The sequence below is a fragment of the Capricornis sumatraensis genome, chromosome 5 (genome assembly GCF_032405125.1).
Source record: "Capricornis sumatraensis isolate serow.1 chromosome 5, serow.2, whole genome shotgun sequence".
Lineage (NCBI taxonomy): Eukaryota > Metazoa > Chordata > Mammalia > Artiodactyla > Bovidae > Capricornis > Capricornis sumatraensis.
Window position 1 is genome coordinate 113,328,512 of NC_091073.1, and position 15,364 is coordinate 113,343,875.

Consider the following 15,364-nt stretch of genomic DNA (forward strand, 5'->3'; position numbering starts at 1 on the left):
AAATGAATCTTTTGTTACTTCTTCTGTATATAAATAGGTTTCTTTATGCGTCTTTTTTAAAGAATTTATTCTGGAGTTGAGTCATCTCACGTTGAATCCTAACCCAGTGCTTTTTAGTTGTGATGACTGGCAACTGATTTAATACACAGTGGTTCATAATCATAATCTGTAGTAGTTATATCATAGGGTTTCATTTCAAATAGAAATTAACATACAGAGGAGAAACATATTCTAAACCTCAATCTTTTTTATTTTTAATGGTGCATCTAAATGGTGCATTTAGAGTTTACCAGCCACAATGTATTTATTGAAATATATCCAAAGCTGACCGCCTCCTTTGACCTCTGCTGTTAACATCCTATTCCAGAATATCATCTCTTGCCTAGATTGAATTATAGCTTCCAAAAACTCTCTTTACATTTTTGCGTTCCTGCAGTCTGTTCCCCCTAAAGTAGCCACAGTGGTTATTTTGAAAACAAATGAAGTCATATTCACTTGCTCAGAGCTATCCAGTGGCTCCCCGTCTCACCCAGAGGAAAGACCAAAGTCCTTAAGATTAGCAGGCCCACGCTCCCTCCCTTTCCTGTCTTTGTCCACTACCATTTTCCCCTTCTTCATGCAACTCCAGGTTCTCTGGCCTCAGCACTCTTCAAAAACACCAAGTATGATGAGAAGCAGCTAATGAAACTAAATGAGCAAATGGTGCTAAGTACTTTTGTAAGTCACAGTTTCATTGTCTTAGTTAAGACAGGGTTAGTAAGTGGTGATTTAATTGTTTTTTATTAGCAACTTCAAGTATAACTGAAATAAGTGTATTTTCTATTAATAAAAATGAGTTTTGACCCCCGCCCCCCCCCAAATCAAGTATACTCCTGCCTCAGATGCTTTAGACTTGGTGTTCCCTCTGCCTTTAATGTTTTTCTCAGCTATATGCATAGCTCACACCTTACACACTTCAGTCTCACTCCAATGTTACTTGATCAAGGCTTTTCTTGACTGTATATACACTGGTACTCCATGTTTCCCCTTCTTTCAATTTGTCCATAACACATATCATGATCTGACCCTACTGCTTGTTTGTTAATATTTGTTTTCCTATACTGGAAAATAAGCTCTGTGAGGGCAAAGTTTTGTGTTTTTGTTGAATCCTGCATTTGTAGAACAGTGTCTGCTTCATATTAAGCACTCAGTAAGTATTGACCATTCAAAGTATAACTAATAGAACTTTGATTTTTGAAAGAAAGAATGGCTTTAACTATTAGATATTTATGATTTGTATAGTTCTGTTTCATGTGATATTCAGTTTATTATATCAGAATCGTGTACATTCAGATTGATGATTAATAATTATAAACTATTTGAAAGCAAAGTAATTCCAGTGACAAAATGACTGTAGAATTTGGACAGTAATCTTAATTGTGATGCTAAGCAACTTATTAAAGACCTAGCTTATTTTACAACTAGACCCTACCACAAATGTTAAGCATGTTCCCGGCTAGAAACAATGTTTTTTCACTTACACAGGGGCTTTCCTGGTAGCTCAGCTGGTAAAGAATCCACCTGCAACACAGGAGAGCCTGGTTCCATTCCTGGGTCAGGAAGATCCCCTGGAGGAGGGCATGGCAACCCACTCCAGTATTCTTGCCTGAAGAATCCCCACGGACAGAAGAGTCTGGTGGGGTACAGTCCATGAGATCGCAAAGAGTCAGACACAACTGAGCGACTAAGCACACAGCACACCAACACAGCCCAGAGACCATGTTTGTAAATGCCTATTTTGATTTCTTCTAATGTTTAGTCTTACCCTAATAACCCATTCCAAAATCTAATATTGGTAGAGCTTTTATGGTTTACACAGTTTCACATAACTCATATACTTCTTAATGTCATGATCATGACCACTCTGGAGGACAGATATTATTTTAATCCTATATCACAGAAGAGAAATCTGAATGAGGGATGCTCTTCAAAGTGTGTATATATATATATATATATATAGACATCTTGCCCCATTTGCCTCTGCTTGTCCACAACAGGCCTGTTCTTTATAAGAAAATGCAGTGAGTAGCATTAATAGTAGTTACCACTGACTAAGTTAGATATTATCATGCATAATCCTTTCATCTTTTCAGCAACTTAGTAATATTATTTATTATTATAGTTACCTTCATACAGATGAGGAACCTTAGGATTTACAGAGAATAATGAACATATCCAGTAAGTAAATGAACTACTGGTGCAATAAAAGCTCAGATATCTTGATTTCATTGCCATGATCTTTACCTTCATCCTCTATTGCCCCTGTATGCTTGCTAGTAGAGAAGATGAAAGAATCATCCAAAACCAATTTAGGGTTCTGTTGCTATCACAGCTTATTAAGTATGTAGCTTATTATGCCATGCCATAATAAGCATAATACTTTGTAACTAAATACATTTATCATATATAGATGAATAATTTCCAATTATGTAGACCTATATTTCCTGCAATTCTGATATTAATTTTGGGATTTGGGACCTATAACCATTTCTACTGTTTTCCCTCAAAAATGTAGATATCAGCTACTGTCTAATATAAGCATGAATATGGACAGAGGAGCTGGTGGGCTACATACAGTTCATAGGGTTGCAGAGTCAGACACAACTTGGCAACTAAACAACCACAGAAATGCTATCCACTAAACATATATGCACAACTGTATGCCACTCACCATATCATAATATCCCTACAATGTTGCTTCGGGAGTTCTTTGATATCCTACAGTCGTATTTCTAGTTCTGTGTACATGTAGGCAATAAGTTATAGAGGATTAACTATCAACCCGCATATATTGTTCTCAAGTGTTCATTTTAAAGTACTTTCATATATGAACACTCAGATGGTAAATAATCGGCCTGCAATATGGGAGACCCAGGTTTGATCATTGGCTCAGGAAGATCTCCTGGAGAAGGGACTGGTTACCCACTCCATTATTCTTGTTTGGACAATTCCATGGACAGAGGAGCCTGGCAGGCTACCGTCCATGCGATCACAGAGACTTGGACACAACTGAGCAACCAACACTACTTTCAAACCTTTTCAAATTTTAAAACAAAATAGTTATAAAGAGTTCTTTTGAAGAAAGAAATAAATTGATGCTTTAAACAGGCAACAAATACACTGAAAATTTTAATTCAGTTGATCAATATCAAATATTGATTAAGAGAGGGTTCACAGCGCTTTTAGTTTTAAATAGACCTACCTATATTTCCAATGTGTATTGTTTATCAAAGCAACCTCAAGAAGGCAAGGAACTCCAAGACTGAAAATGAAATGTTTTTGACCCGACATAATTTAAATACATTAAAATTAGTGGTGTGTGAGAGAACATTTTTGCTAATCTTCTTAGTAACAAAGATGTCTCAGTTATGCATTTAGTCAAATGATTAGTTTGCCATGAATACTCATTTAACTATAATACCTTATTGACTGGGCTAACATTTTTAGACTTATAAAGACAAAGGAAAGATCCAATTACGGTTATAGAATAAAATGTAAATGCTACAAACACTGACATTTTAAAGATCTTAAAATTGCCAACATTTTAGAACAGAAGATGTTAGAAATAGAGAATAATTTTCTTACCTTTTGAATTGGAAGTTAAAAATACAATATCTGAAGTTGGTGACTCAGAAAATATATTTAAAAATCATAAAGTATACCAATGGAATAAAATGATTTACATGAAAAAATGAAGAGGACTGAGCTGAAGATAAAATTGCATTTAATTCCTATTCTTTAAAAATGGAGTCAACCAAATTCAATACAAGTTGAAAACCTAGGCAATTGACAGATACATAAATTGTTAAAATTTGTAAAGATAGCTACTGGAAGAACCGAATACTAAGCGCTATTAAAAATGGTTACTTTTGATGAAGCAGATTGGAGGAGGGGCAAAAGGCAGAGATTATACAATTTTGACACTTCTGCATAAATTTCTGTTTTGCTCTTGTTTTTGCTTTAGATCATAGAAGGTAACTTTTAAATTAATAATAGCAGTTTCTCCTTCCCAATGACTTTCTCCACATGAGTTAAACCACATTAAACAGGATTACTTTTCAAAAATTCTCAAATTATTCCTCTTATTTGGCTCTATGAAGAAAAGCACAGTAAATATTGGTTTGAAATAGCTCATTTATAAAGATCAGAATTCTAAAAAGACATATGAATTGAAAGAAAACACTTTGCTACCACGCTTCCATTGTCACAACAATTAAAGCATACATTAAACATACATAAATTTGTAGTTATCTGTTAAAGACAATTTGAACCCCTTGTGGGCTACTTAAGCAGGATGCTGACTAGCTTACCCAAGAAATAACTGCCTAGCAATAGTTCTTGGTTTAATTGAGGTCAAATTCATGCAACATAAAATGAACAATTTTACAGTACACCATTGTGTGGTATTTCAGATGCTCAGAATGTAGTTCAACCACGACCTCTAACTAGTTACAAAACTTATTCTTCCCCCGCAAAATTCCCATACCCACTTAGCAGTAATTTCTTATTCATCCCCTCCTCCCAGCCTTAGGCAACAATAATCTGCTTTTTATGTCTATGAATTTACCTACTCTGGATATTTCCTGTAAACGGTTTCATGCAATATGTGATGTTTTATATGTGGCTTATTTCATTTCATTTTGAGGTTCATCCATGTTGTAACATATATATAGCAGTACTTTATTTCTTTTGGGGGCTGAATTGTATTCCAATGTAAATATATGATACGCTTTGTTTGTACATTCATTCATTGATGAATATTTGGGTTATTTCTACCTTTTGGATATTATCAATAATGCTGCAATGACTATTTTTGTACAAATATGTGTTTGAGTACCTGTTATGATTTGTTTGGGGGTATGTACCCAGAAGTAGAATAGCTGGGTCAAATTTGGGAGTTTTTCATCCATTATTTACTTGAATATTCTTTCTGCCTTTTACTCTCTTCTCTTTAGGGACTCACGTAATGCATGTGTTGGTATATTAGATTGTTCTCCATACGTCAGTTCTGTTTTCTTTTTTTTGTTCTTTTTCTTCTGTTCACACTGGAAAATTTTAATGGTCTAATCACTAAATTCAGTGATACTTTCTTATACCTGCTCAACATGCTGTTGAACACATCTAGTGAAAGTTTTATTTCAATGGCTGCACTTTTAAGTTCCAGAATTAATGCTAGGTTCATATTACCTCTTTATTGATGCTCTATGTTGGTTCATAGATAGTTCTCCCAGCTTCCTTTAGTTATTTCCTCAAAGGTTCCTTTTGGTCTCCACGTATATATAAGACAGTTGATTTAAAGTTTTTGTCTAGTGCATTCAATGCTTGGGCTTCCACAGAGAGGTTTTCTGTTAATTAATTTTTTCCAGTAAATGGGCCATACTTCCCTGTTTCTTTTTATCCCTCACTTTGTTTTGTCTTGCCTTGTTTTTCCTGAAAACCAGGCATTTTGAATATTTGAATAAAGTGACTCTGGAAATGCAGATTTTTTTCTCCCCCAAATACTTTTTGTTGTTGATTTGCAGGTTTGCAGCCATCTTTTTTTTTTTTTTTTAAATGACTTTCCCACACTATTTGCTACAGAGACTGGATTCATTTTCCTGTGTGGTCACTGAAGTCTCTGCTGTATTCTCTTTGCAGCTACTCAGTCCCTGGACAGGGATACTCTCAAATAGCAAAATTTAGCAGTCGTTTTCTTCATTTAGCATTCCCCTGATGTTTTCAATTCCTGATTAAGTTTATTCATTCAGGTTTTTTGTTTGTTTGCTTTGAGGTTTTTGTTTTGCTGTTTTACCAATTTAATAGTTATTTCAGTGGAGATTCTTTTCTTTGAGCATTCTCTTCTACCATTTCCATGATACCACTCTCCACACAACTGTTTGGGAGAGAATGTGCTTGTGGTGATGGGCTTGATGACAAGAAAACTTAACAATTCTATTCATTTTCTCCTGGCTATCTTTGTAACAAACTCTTAGGTTTCTTAGCTTAATTATTCAAGGGAGTAAATACATAGAGCAGTATAACATAGTTTTGTAATAAAAAAATTTTTTATAAATAACACAATGAAAAAGTTTTCTTGGGAATATTTTTCTCAAAAATTATGCAATTATCCTCCAAATATTTATCCAACAACTGTTATGTACCAGGAAACTTCTAGGGTACAGTAATAGAAAAAAAATTCCTTCATTTTATTTATACTCTAGCAGTGAAAGACAAATCATAATCAAATGTAAAAGTAAATGTTATTGTTCAGTCTCTCCATCATGTCCAACTCTTTGTGACCCCATGGATTGCAGCATGCCAGGCTTACCTGTCCTACACCATCTCTAGGAGCTTGCTCAAACTCATGTCCATCGGGTCAGTGATGCTATGCAACCATCTCATCCTCTGACATCCCCCTCTCCTCCTGCCTTCCATCTTTCCTAGCACCAGAGTCTTTTCTAAAGAGTAGGCTCTTCACATCAGGTGGCCAAAGTATTGGAGCTTCAACATCAGTCCTTCCAATGAATATACATGATTGATTTCCTTTAGGACTGATGGGTTTAATCTCCTCACAGCCCAAAGGATTCCCAAAAATCTTCTCCAACCCCACAGTTCAAAATCATCAGTTCTTTGGTGCTCAGTCTTCTCTATGGTCCAACTCTTACATCCATACATGACTACTGGGAAAAACATAGCTTCGACTACCAGATATCTGTTAGCAAACTAATCTCTCCACTTTTTAATATGCTGTCTAGGTTGGTCATAGCTTTTCTTCCAATGAGTAAGCATCTTTTAATTTCATAGCTGCAGTCACCATCTCCAGTGATTTTGAAACCCAAGAAAATACAATCTGTCATTGTTTACATTGTTTCCCCATCTATTTGCCATAAAGTGATGGGACCAGATGCCATGATCTTAGTATTCTGAATGTTGAGTTTTAAGCCAACTTTTTCACTCTCCTCTTTCACTTTCATCAAGATGCTCTTTAGTTCTTCTTTGCTTTTTGCATAAGGATGGTGTCACCTGCATATCTGAGGTTATTGATATTTCTCCTGGCAATCAATTCCACTTTGTGCTTCATCCAGCCTGGGATTTCCAGTTATATACTCTGCATAGAAGTTAAATAAGCAGGGTGAGAATATATAGCTTTGATATACTCCTTTCCCAATTTTGAACCAGTCCATTGTTCCATGTCTGGTTCTACCTGTTGCTTCTTGACCTGCATACAGGTTTCTCAGGAGGCAGGTAAGGTGGTCTGGCTGTTCCCATCTCGCTGAGAAATTTTCAGTTTGTTGTGATCCATGCAGTCAAAGGCTTTAGTGTAATCAATGAAGCAGAAGTAAATTTATCCAATTCTTTGCAACCCCACCAGGAGTAGACCACCATTGCTCCTCTGTCCATGGGAATTTTCTGGGCAAGAGTACTGAAGTGGGTTGCCATGCTCTTCTCCAGGGGGTCTTCCTGACCTAGGGATCAAACCCTGGTATCCTGCACTGCTGGTAGATTCGTTACTGTCTGAGCTATCAGGGAAGCTAGGGCACAGCCAAAATGTAGAGTATATAAAATTATTTTAAGTGCAAGTGAAAAATAAACTGATGAAGGAAGGTAGAAAGTATAGAGAAATGCAACTTTAAATCCCTAAGAAGGTGATTTTCAAAAGAAACCTAAATAAGATAGGTGATGGGCTGAGTTGTACATGTGCCTGCATGCTAAGTCACTTCAGTAGTGTCCAACTCTTTGCTACCCTATGGGCCACAGCCTAAAATGGCATTTCATAGAAATCACAGTTCAAAGAGCCTGAGGCAGGAACTTTCCTGGAGAGAGTGCAGGAACACTAAGGAGGTGAGTACCTAGCTGTTGAGTAAAATGGGCCGCCAGCTTAGTTTTAAGACACAAAGTTAGATGGAGAGGGGTTAGATTGTATAGCAACATGTAAACCTTTAAGACATTGCAAGCAATTTGGTTTTAATAGAGGTGAGATGAGAATCCATTGGAGAGCCAAAACCCTTTTATGATCAGACTTTCAGTTTTGAAAAAAATCACTCTAAATGAACGAGTTGAATATAGGGTTCAGAAACAAAAGTAGAAATAGAGAGCATATTTTAGAAACTATTACAAAAATCCTGGGGAAAGCTGATAGTTCTTTGTTTTGAGGGTAGTAGCACTGAGGATGAAAAGAAGTGATCAGAATCCAGATGCATTTTTGACAGTAGAAGTACAATTTATCCTGGCACAGCAATCACATTCAAGGAATCTACATTCATACCTTTCTTATTGCACTTTATGTCATCAGTATTCACAGATAATGCATTGTTTATTTTACAAACTGAAGATGTGTGGCAACCCAGTGACTTGTAAGTCTATTGGTACTGTTTTTCCAACATCCTTTGCTCCCTTCACATCTCTGTGTCATGTTTTGGTAATTCTCAGAAAATGTTAAACTTTTTCTTTAATATTCTATTTGTTATGATGGTCTGTGATCAGTGACTTTTGATGTTACTATTATAATTGTATTGGGACACCATGAACTGTGCCCATATAAGACTGTAAACTCAATTTATAGGTGATTTGTGTTCTGACTTTTTCACCAACCAGCCATGCTCCCATCTCTCCCCCTTTCCATGGGTCCCTCCATTCTCTGACACACACATATTGAAATAAATCCAAGTAATAATCCTACAATGGCCTCTAAGTGTTCAAGTGAAAGGACCAGTCAATTAATGTGGAAAACCTCATGTTGTCTTAATTTAATGTTCTCATTGTTGTCCTACTTTAAGAAATGGCCACAGCCACCCCAGCCATTAGTAACCACCTGGGCAGTCAGCAGCCATCAACACTGAGGCAGGATCCTCCAACAGCAACAAGACTATGACTCATTAGTGGCTCAAGTGATGGTAAGTATTTTTCTGCAATAAAGTATTCTTTTAGTTAAACATTGGTTTTTAGGCATAATGCTATTGCACCCTGATTAGACTGCAATATAGTGCAAAGTTAAGTTTTATATGCACTGGGAAACCAATAAATTCATGTGATTTGCTTTACTCCAATGGTTGGAAGGTAACCTACCATATCTCTTGAGATATGCTAGCATTAGCACATCTCATGACAATCTAATATCATCAAGTATTTTATCAGTAAGTTTTTTCAGAGTATTTATTGACTCATTACTTTCATTAGTACAAATGGTAACAACCTAAATAAACAATGTGCATTCATCACATATTAGACATTTCTACCCAATAACTAAATAACTTCTCACCTATGGATTATCATTGATCTATTGTCCTTACTGTTAGATTATAATGACTTTTAATGAAAGAAAAATCTTTCTTGGATCCTCTGTATCAAAATATCCATTCCTGTACTAGACTTTCTTACTTATGGCAGAAAAAGAAGAACTAAAGAGCCTCTTGATGAAAGTGAATGACGAGAGTGAAAAAGTTGGCTTAAAACTCAACATTCAGAAAACTAAGATCATGGCATCTCGTCCCATCACTTCATGGCAATAGATGGAGAAACAATGGAAACAATGGCAGACTTTATTTTCTTGGGCTCCAAAATCACTGGAGATGGTGACTGCAGCCATGAAATTAAAAGATGCTTGCTCCTTGGAAGAAAAGTTATGACCAACCTAGACAGCATATTAAAAAGCAGAGACATTACTTTGCCAACAAAGGTCTATCTAGTTAAAGCTCTGGTTTTTCCAGTAGTCATGTATGGTTGTGAGAGTTGGACTATGAAGAAAGCTGAGTGCCGAAGAATTGATGCTTTTGAACTGTGGTGTGGGAGAAGACTGTTGACCATCCCTTGGACTGCAAGGAGATCCAACCAGTATATCCTAAATGAGATCAGTCCTGAATATTCATTGGAAGGACTGATGCTGAAGATGAAACTCCAATATTTTGGTCACCTGATGAGAAGGACTGACTCATTTGAAAATACCCTGATGTTGGGAAGGATTGAAGGCGGGAAGAGAAGGGAATGACAGAGGATGAGATGGTTGGATGACATCACTGACTCGATGGACATGAGTTTGAACAAACTCTGGGAGTTGGTGATGGACAGGGAGGCCTGGTGTGCTGCAGTCCATGGGGTTGCAGAGTCGTACACTACTGAGTGAGTGAACTGAACTGAACTGTACTAGACTGTCTTAATATAAAGTCAGTTCATCCAATGACAATACAAATGGTCAAAGAGAACATGAGCATTTGAAAATGAAATGTTGTTATTCCCGTTGATTATTCTTCATGTGTAAATCTGAGGGGAAAAAAAACTGCTAAAAATCAACATTTTTTGGAGTTTCCCAGTGGGATGCTGGATGCAACTGCATCTGCTCTGGAGGACTAATTGTTAGATATCCAAGAATTCTGCAAGCCAGCTGGCAGCACATCAGTAGCTTGCAGTCAACCATGGTGGGAGTATTTACACCACGGATACTGGTAGGCACGACAAACCAGCACCCCCACAGAGCCAGTTTTTAAACATTTATCAACACACTCCTGAGTTTAGGTTCTTAATTCTAAGTGGTAAAAAGATTGGGAAAATAGATTTAGCCCAGAAGGAGCCTTGGATTAAAATATAGTTCAAAATAAATGCATTTGTAGACAGTTTATGTCTTAAAACAAGATTATATTCTAAGAATGCACTAAAGGTACATCATATTTTTGAGAGATACCCATATATCAAACACGGGTTCCCCTGGTGGCTCAGTGGTATAGAATTCACCTGCCAGTGCAGGAAGTGTGGTTTTGATCCCTGGGTTGGGAGGATCCCCCGGAGAAGGATCCCCCCACTCTAGTATTCTCGCCTGGGAAATCCCATGGACAGAGGAGCCTAATTGGTTATAGCTCATGGCATTGCAATGGGTTGCACACAAGTTAGCAAACCAAACGACTACAACAAATACCTGAAACACTTTTGAATATGTCTCCTAATGAAAACTAGAACTTGTGCAAAATCAAAATATTTAGTGACTTGGGAAATTAACCAACCAAACTTTAGAATTTGCAATACATTTTTTCCTTCAAAATATTTTGCAAAGCAGCATGCAATAATCAAGTACATCAGAAATGTTCTTATTTACCTGGATACCTGTGTTGACCTTTTAAAGATCCGTGTGACAAAACTGCTTACCAACAGGACTTGCAGCAACCAAGTCTGCAGACACTGAAAGAGAGCAGATACAGCGATTCTTTAGAAAAATATCCATCACTGTCACCTGCTTGCTTTTGCTACAACTTTCCTTTTCAAATTTCTCTTTCAGCACATATATCTGGTGTCTCTCTTGTTGGGTTGTAAATTGTCTTTGTTCTGTGCAATTTACGAGAGTTTCACTGCATAAAATAGTCTCTGACAGAATCATTTTTGATCTGTCCACTAGGATTTGGCCAGATGGATCTGCTATGATGGAGCCACCAGCCATTCTCAGCCTGGCAGTTCACCACTTCGCCACAAGGGGCATAAAAGAGCAAATCATCCTTGAGTTGTTTCAGTGGAGAGGTTTAAAACATGAATCATGGCCGTCTAATAAGCCTTCTAATAAATCTTCTAATAAACATGGGGGAAAAAAATCCATGTTTTGAGGGGCTTAGCCTTGCAAATAAGCAATTACCTATTATATTTAAACTATACATGCAAAATGCTTATCTGTAGCTTGACAACTAAATTTATAGTACCGTCTCTGAGACAGACAGGGCTCTTGGGAATTGTAGTCTGTATCTGTGGGGAGTTGTATGCGTTTTTTCAGTATTCATATAGAGACACTTTCTAGTTCCTTCGAGGCATCATGTTTCCAGTGAAGGTAGAAAGTGAACTGGCTTTGACCTGAGATTTTTTTCCCTTATAGATTAGGGATGCTATAATGCTGGGAGGGATTGGGGGCAGGAGGAGAAGGGGACGACAGAGGATGAGATGGCTGGATGGCATCACTGACTCGATGGACGTGAGTCTGAGTGAACTCTGGGAGTTGGTGATGGACAGGGAGGCCTGGCATGCTGCGATTCATGGGGTAACAAAGAGTTGGACATGACTGAGCGACTGAACTGAACTGAACTGAGTGTTGTGGATAGGACCAAGGGTGGTAGAGGAGGATCAAACGTTCAAATACCAGCTGTTACTTCACTATAGCTGTTTGAAATGGGTGAGTTGCACAGCTGTGTTCTCAGCCCCTCTTATAAAAAATCCAAGTAAAATCGGAACGTACTGTGAAGGATTTTGTTGTTGCTAGTGTGTGTGTGTGTGTGTGTGTGTGTGTGTGTGTGTGTGTGTGCTCTCAGTCATGTCCAAATCTTTGCAACCCCATGGACTGTAATCCACCAGGCTCCTCTGTCCATGGGATTTTCCAGGCACAGGTGCTGGAAACTGGAAGCTGGTTGTCATTTCCTACTCCACGGGATCTTCCCACCCAGGGATTTAACTCATTTTTGTGGGGGTGGAAAGGATTAAAAGACATCACACATATAAATAAATGTGCTTTATGTGTTTGCTACTATTTTATTGTTTCTAAAATGTGTTATTAAAATACTGGTGCTAAGAAAGCATTGCGCTAAGAGAATAACTGTTATTCAATAACAGTGAACATTGATTTTTCCTTAGTCTGAATTACTACATTATTGTCCTTTCCTTCCAAAGGTTATACTCTTATCCTACCCACTGAATATTCACTTTCCAGAGGACATAAATGATTTCTTACAATTCTCTTTTATGATATTACATGAGATCTCAGAACTTCCCAGAGTGGTTGTTTGTCCACCATAAGAAACGTGACTGGAACCAGAATCATGGATACCTGAAACCCAGAGCATCTTGTTTTTACCAAGTTCCTGAGGGAGTATTGCAAGGAAAGTCACATGTTTACTAAAAGAACTTAGAACTTCAGTCTTGACATTCGTGTTCTTTGGTTATTTCTGGGCAACCTGCCTCATTTTGACTTGGGCTTATGGTTAAAATCCGATCTCTGTGCTCCATGTTAGACTTATTAATCAGTCTTGAAACAAGAGGCCTGGGAATGTACATGTCATTCCAATCCCCAAGGTTACTATTTCCTTTAATATTTGGAAATTTGTTTTCTTATCACCTACCTTTTCAACAAGGCAACTGGGTCCCACTATTGGGTCCCAGGGATTCTTCTTGCTTTTTTAGAAAATACAAAAACAGTAAACAATTGGCTTTTCTTGCATTTCCTGATCTTCATTCTTTTGAGTTTTCTATGTAAGTAAGCTATATTATTGTATTTATTGATTAGGTATGTCATAATACTGAACAACAACAATACAGATACATAACAAACAGCTACAAAAACCTTAGCAGTATATAATAGTACACACTTATTTAAGTCAATAAATTGAAGTCAACTGAGGCTTGTCTGGTCTAGGCTGGATCTGGCTGGGTGATCTGGCTACACTCCATGTTTCTCTCCTCTTTCTGACAAAAGTACGTTAGCACAAAGAAAATTATTCTCTTAGCAATAGCAGAGATGCCAGAAAACAACCCCCAAAGTGTAGACAAATTTCAAGCCTTTGCTGAGTCATGTCTGCTAATATTCCACTAGCCAAAGAAAGTAACATATCCACATTAGACATGAACAGAGCAAGAAAGTATGTTTCCATGGCAACAGTGAGTATGCATGGTCTTTCTGAAGAATAGTCTAACTGACCACATTGACCTAAGTCACTTTCCTTTACTTCATTTTCCTAGTTACTCTTTTGGCCTTCTGGTTTCTCCAAGGTAAGGAGAAATTAAGACAGTCTCCACAAATAAATCTCAAACTAAGACATCTTACCAAAACTACTGCATTCAACATTCGAGGAAGAACAAGGAAGAAGCATAAAAATGCACTTCATGCTATCAAGTTCTAGAAAAACATTTCTTTTATCCTGTTAGAATTCCTGCATCCTATGTAATAGTCCAAGACCTCTCTTCTTCTTGAAGACTAAGGCATAAGGACTTGAGATTATCTGAATGAGATGTGCTCAATTACAGCTTTCAGTTACATCGCTTAGTTCTGCATTGTTCATATACTACTGCTATAGCATTTAACATAAGAAATGATTCAGGAAAAACTTTCTCAAAATTGCTAAAAATCCAACATTAACTTGAGCATTTATAATGATCCCACTGAAACAATATGTTAAGAAAGTAGTGAGCACTTTCTTTGTATGTAAACGTAAATATTTATTTTTTAAATACTTATATTGGATAGAAATTTTGTGTTCCTTAATCTGGTTGAAAATTCACTCAAGATTTTAAAGTTAATCTTTTCACCTCTTTTGAGGACTAAAATATTATTTGGAATGTGACATAATAAGCTATTTACACTAGCTTATATTACATGTTTTGCATTTGGAGGGAAAATTATGGCTATGATTTTAATAATTCAATTTAATACAATAATTACAGCTCTCTCAGACACCTGCAGAGGCCTGGATAAATAAATGGCATTTTTTAAACAGAGACTTTTTTAATCTTCTGGGAACATAAAAATGAATTTCAAATAACCGTATCCATTGATATGTCTTGAAGACATAATTCCTAGCTGAGGAAATGCTTTCTAAACATTTGTTGAATAACTGTTTTCTTTAATGCAATAAAAATTTTACTAGTAGTATGAATTTGTCATACAATCGGAAAGGAAAGAAATTTTGATGAAAAAAATCTGAATTAGATCCATGCAGATTCTGGATAAATTAATTTTTCATAAGTGATTTGTCCCTGAGAAGAGTAAATTCCAAGAGTAATTTTATGTTACCTGTCATTTTTAGGTTCCTTACAAAAATTGTCAGAAAAATATAGTATATAGTATTTTATAAATTGAGGATAATCACTGTTTGATAATATAACAGCCTCTGTACCATTTCCTAAAATAAGTCAATGAACAAGCAATTTTCATGAAATTTTGGGGTTCTGTGAACCCATAACATCCATCCACATGTCATGGAAATCTAGTTTAAGAAATTCTAGGTCACAGTATTACCAAGCAAAACTTCCAATGGTGTGGAAAACATCTCATAGTCACCCTTGTATTACTGGCACACTTTAGACTCCCCTGGGAAGCAGAACAGCACAAACAGTCTAGCTTAAAACTTTGACTTTACAATGTTGCAGAAGCAATCCCATTCAGTAGAAATAATATTGCAAATTTTGACTTCTTCCAAGCTGAGCAAGACGCTGGAGTATGAGACATACTCTCTTATGATGCTCGCAGGCAGTCTCAAGATCAAGAGCGTAAACCAATGAGACACTTTCAACTATTCTGTACCCAGACAAGCACGCAGTTGTTTACTTTTAGTAGAGCATTGAATACATTTTGTGAAACACTTAACACTTTGTAATAAAATAGGCTCTGGGT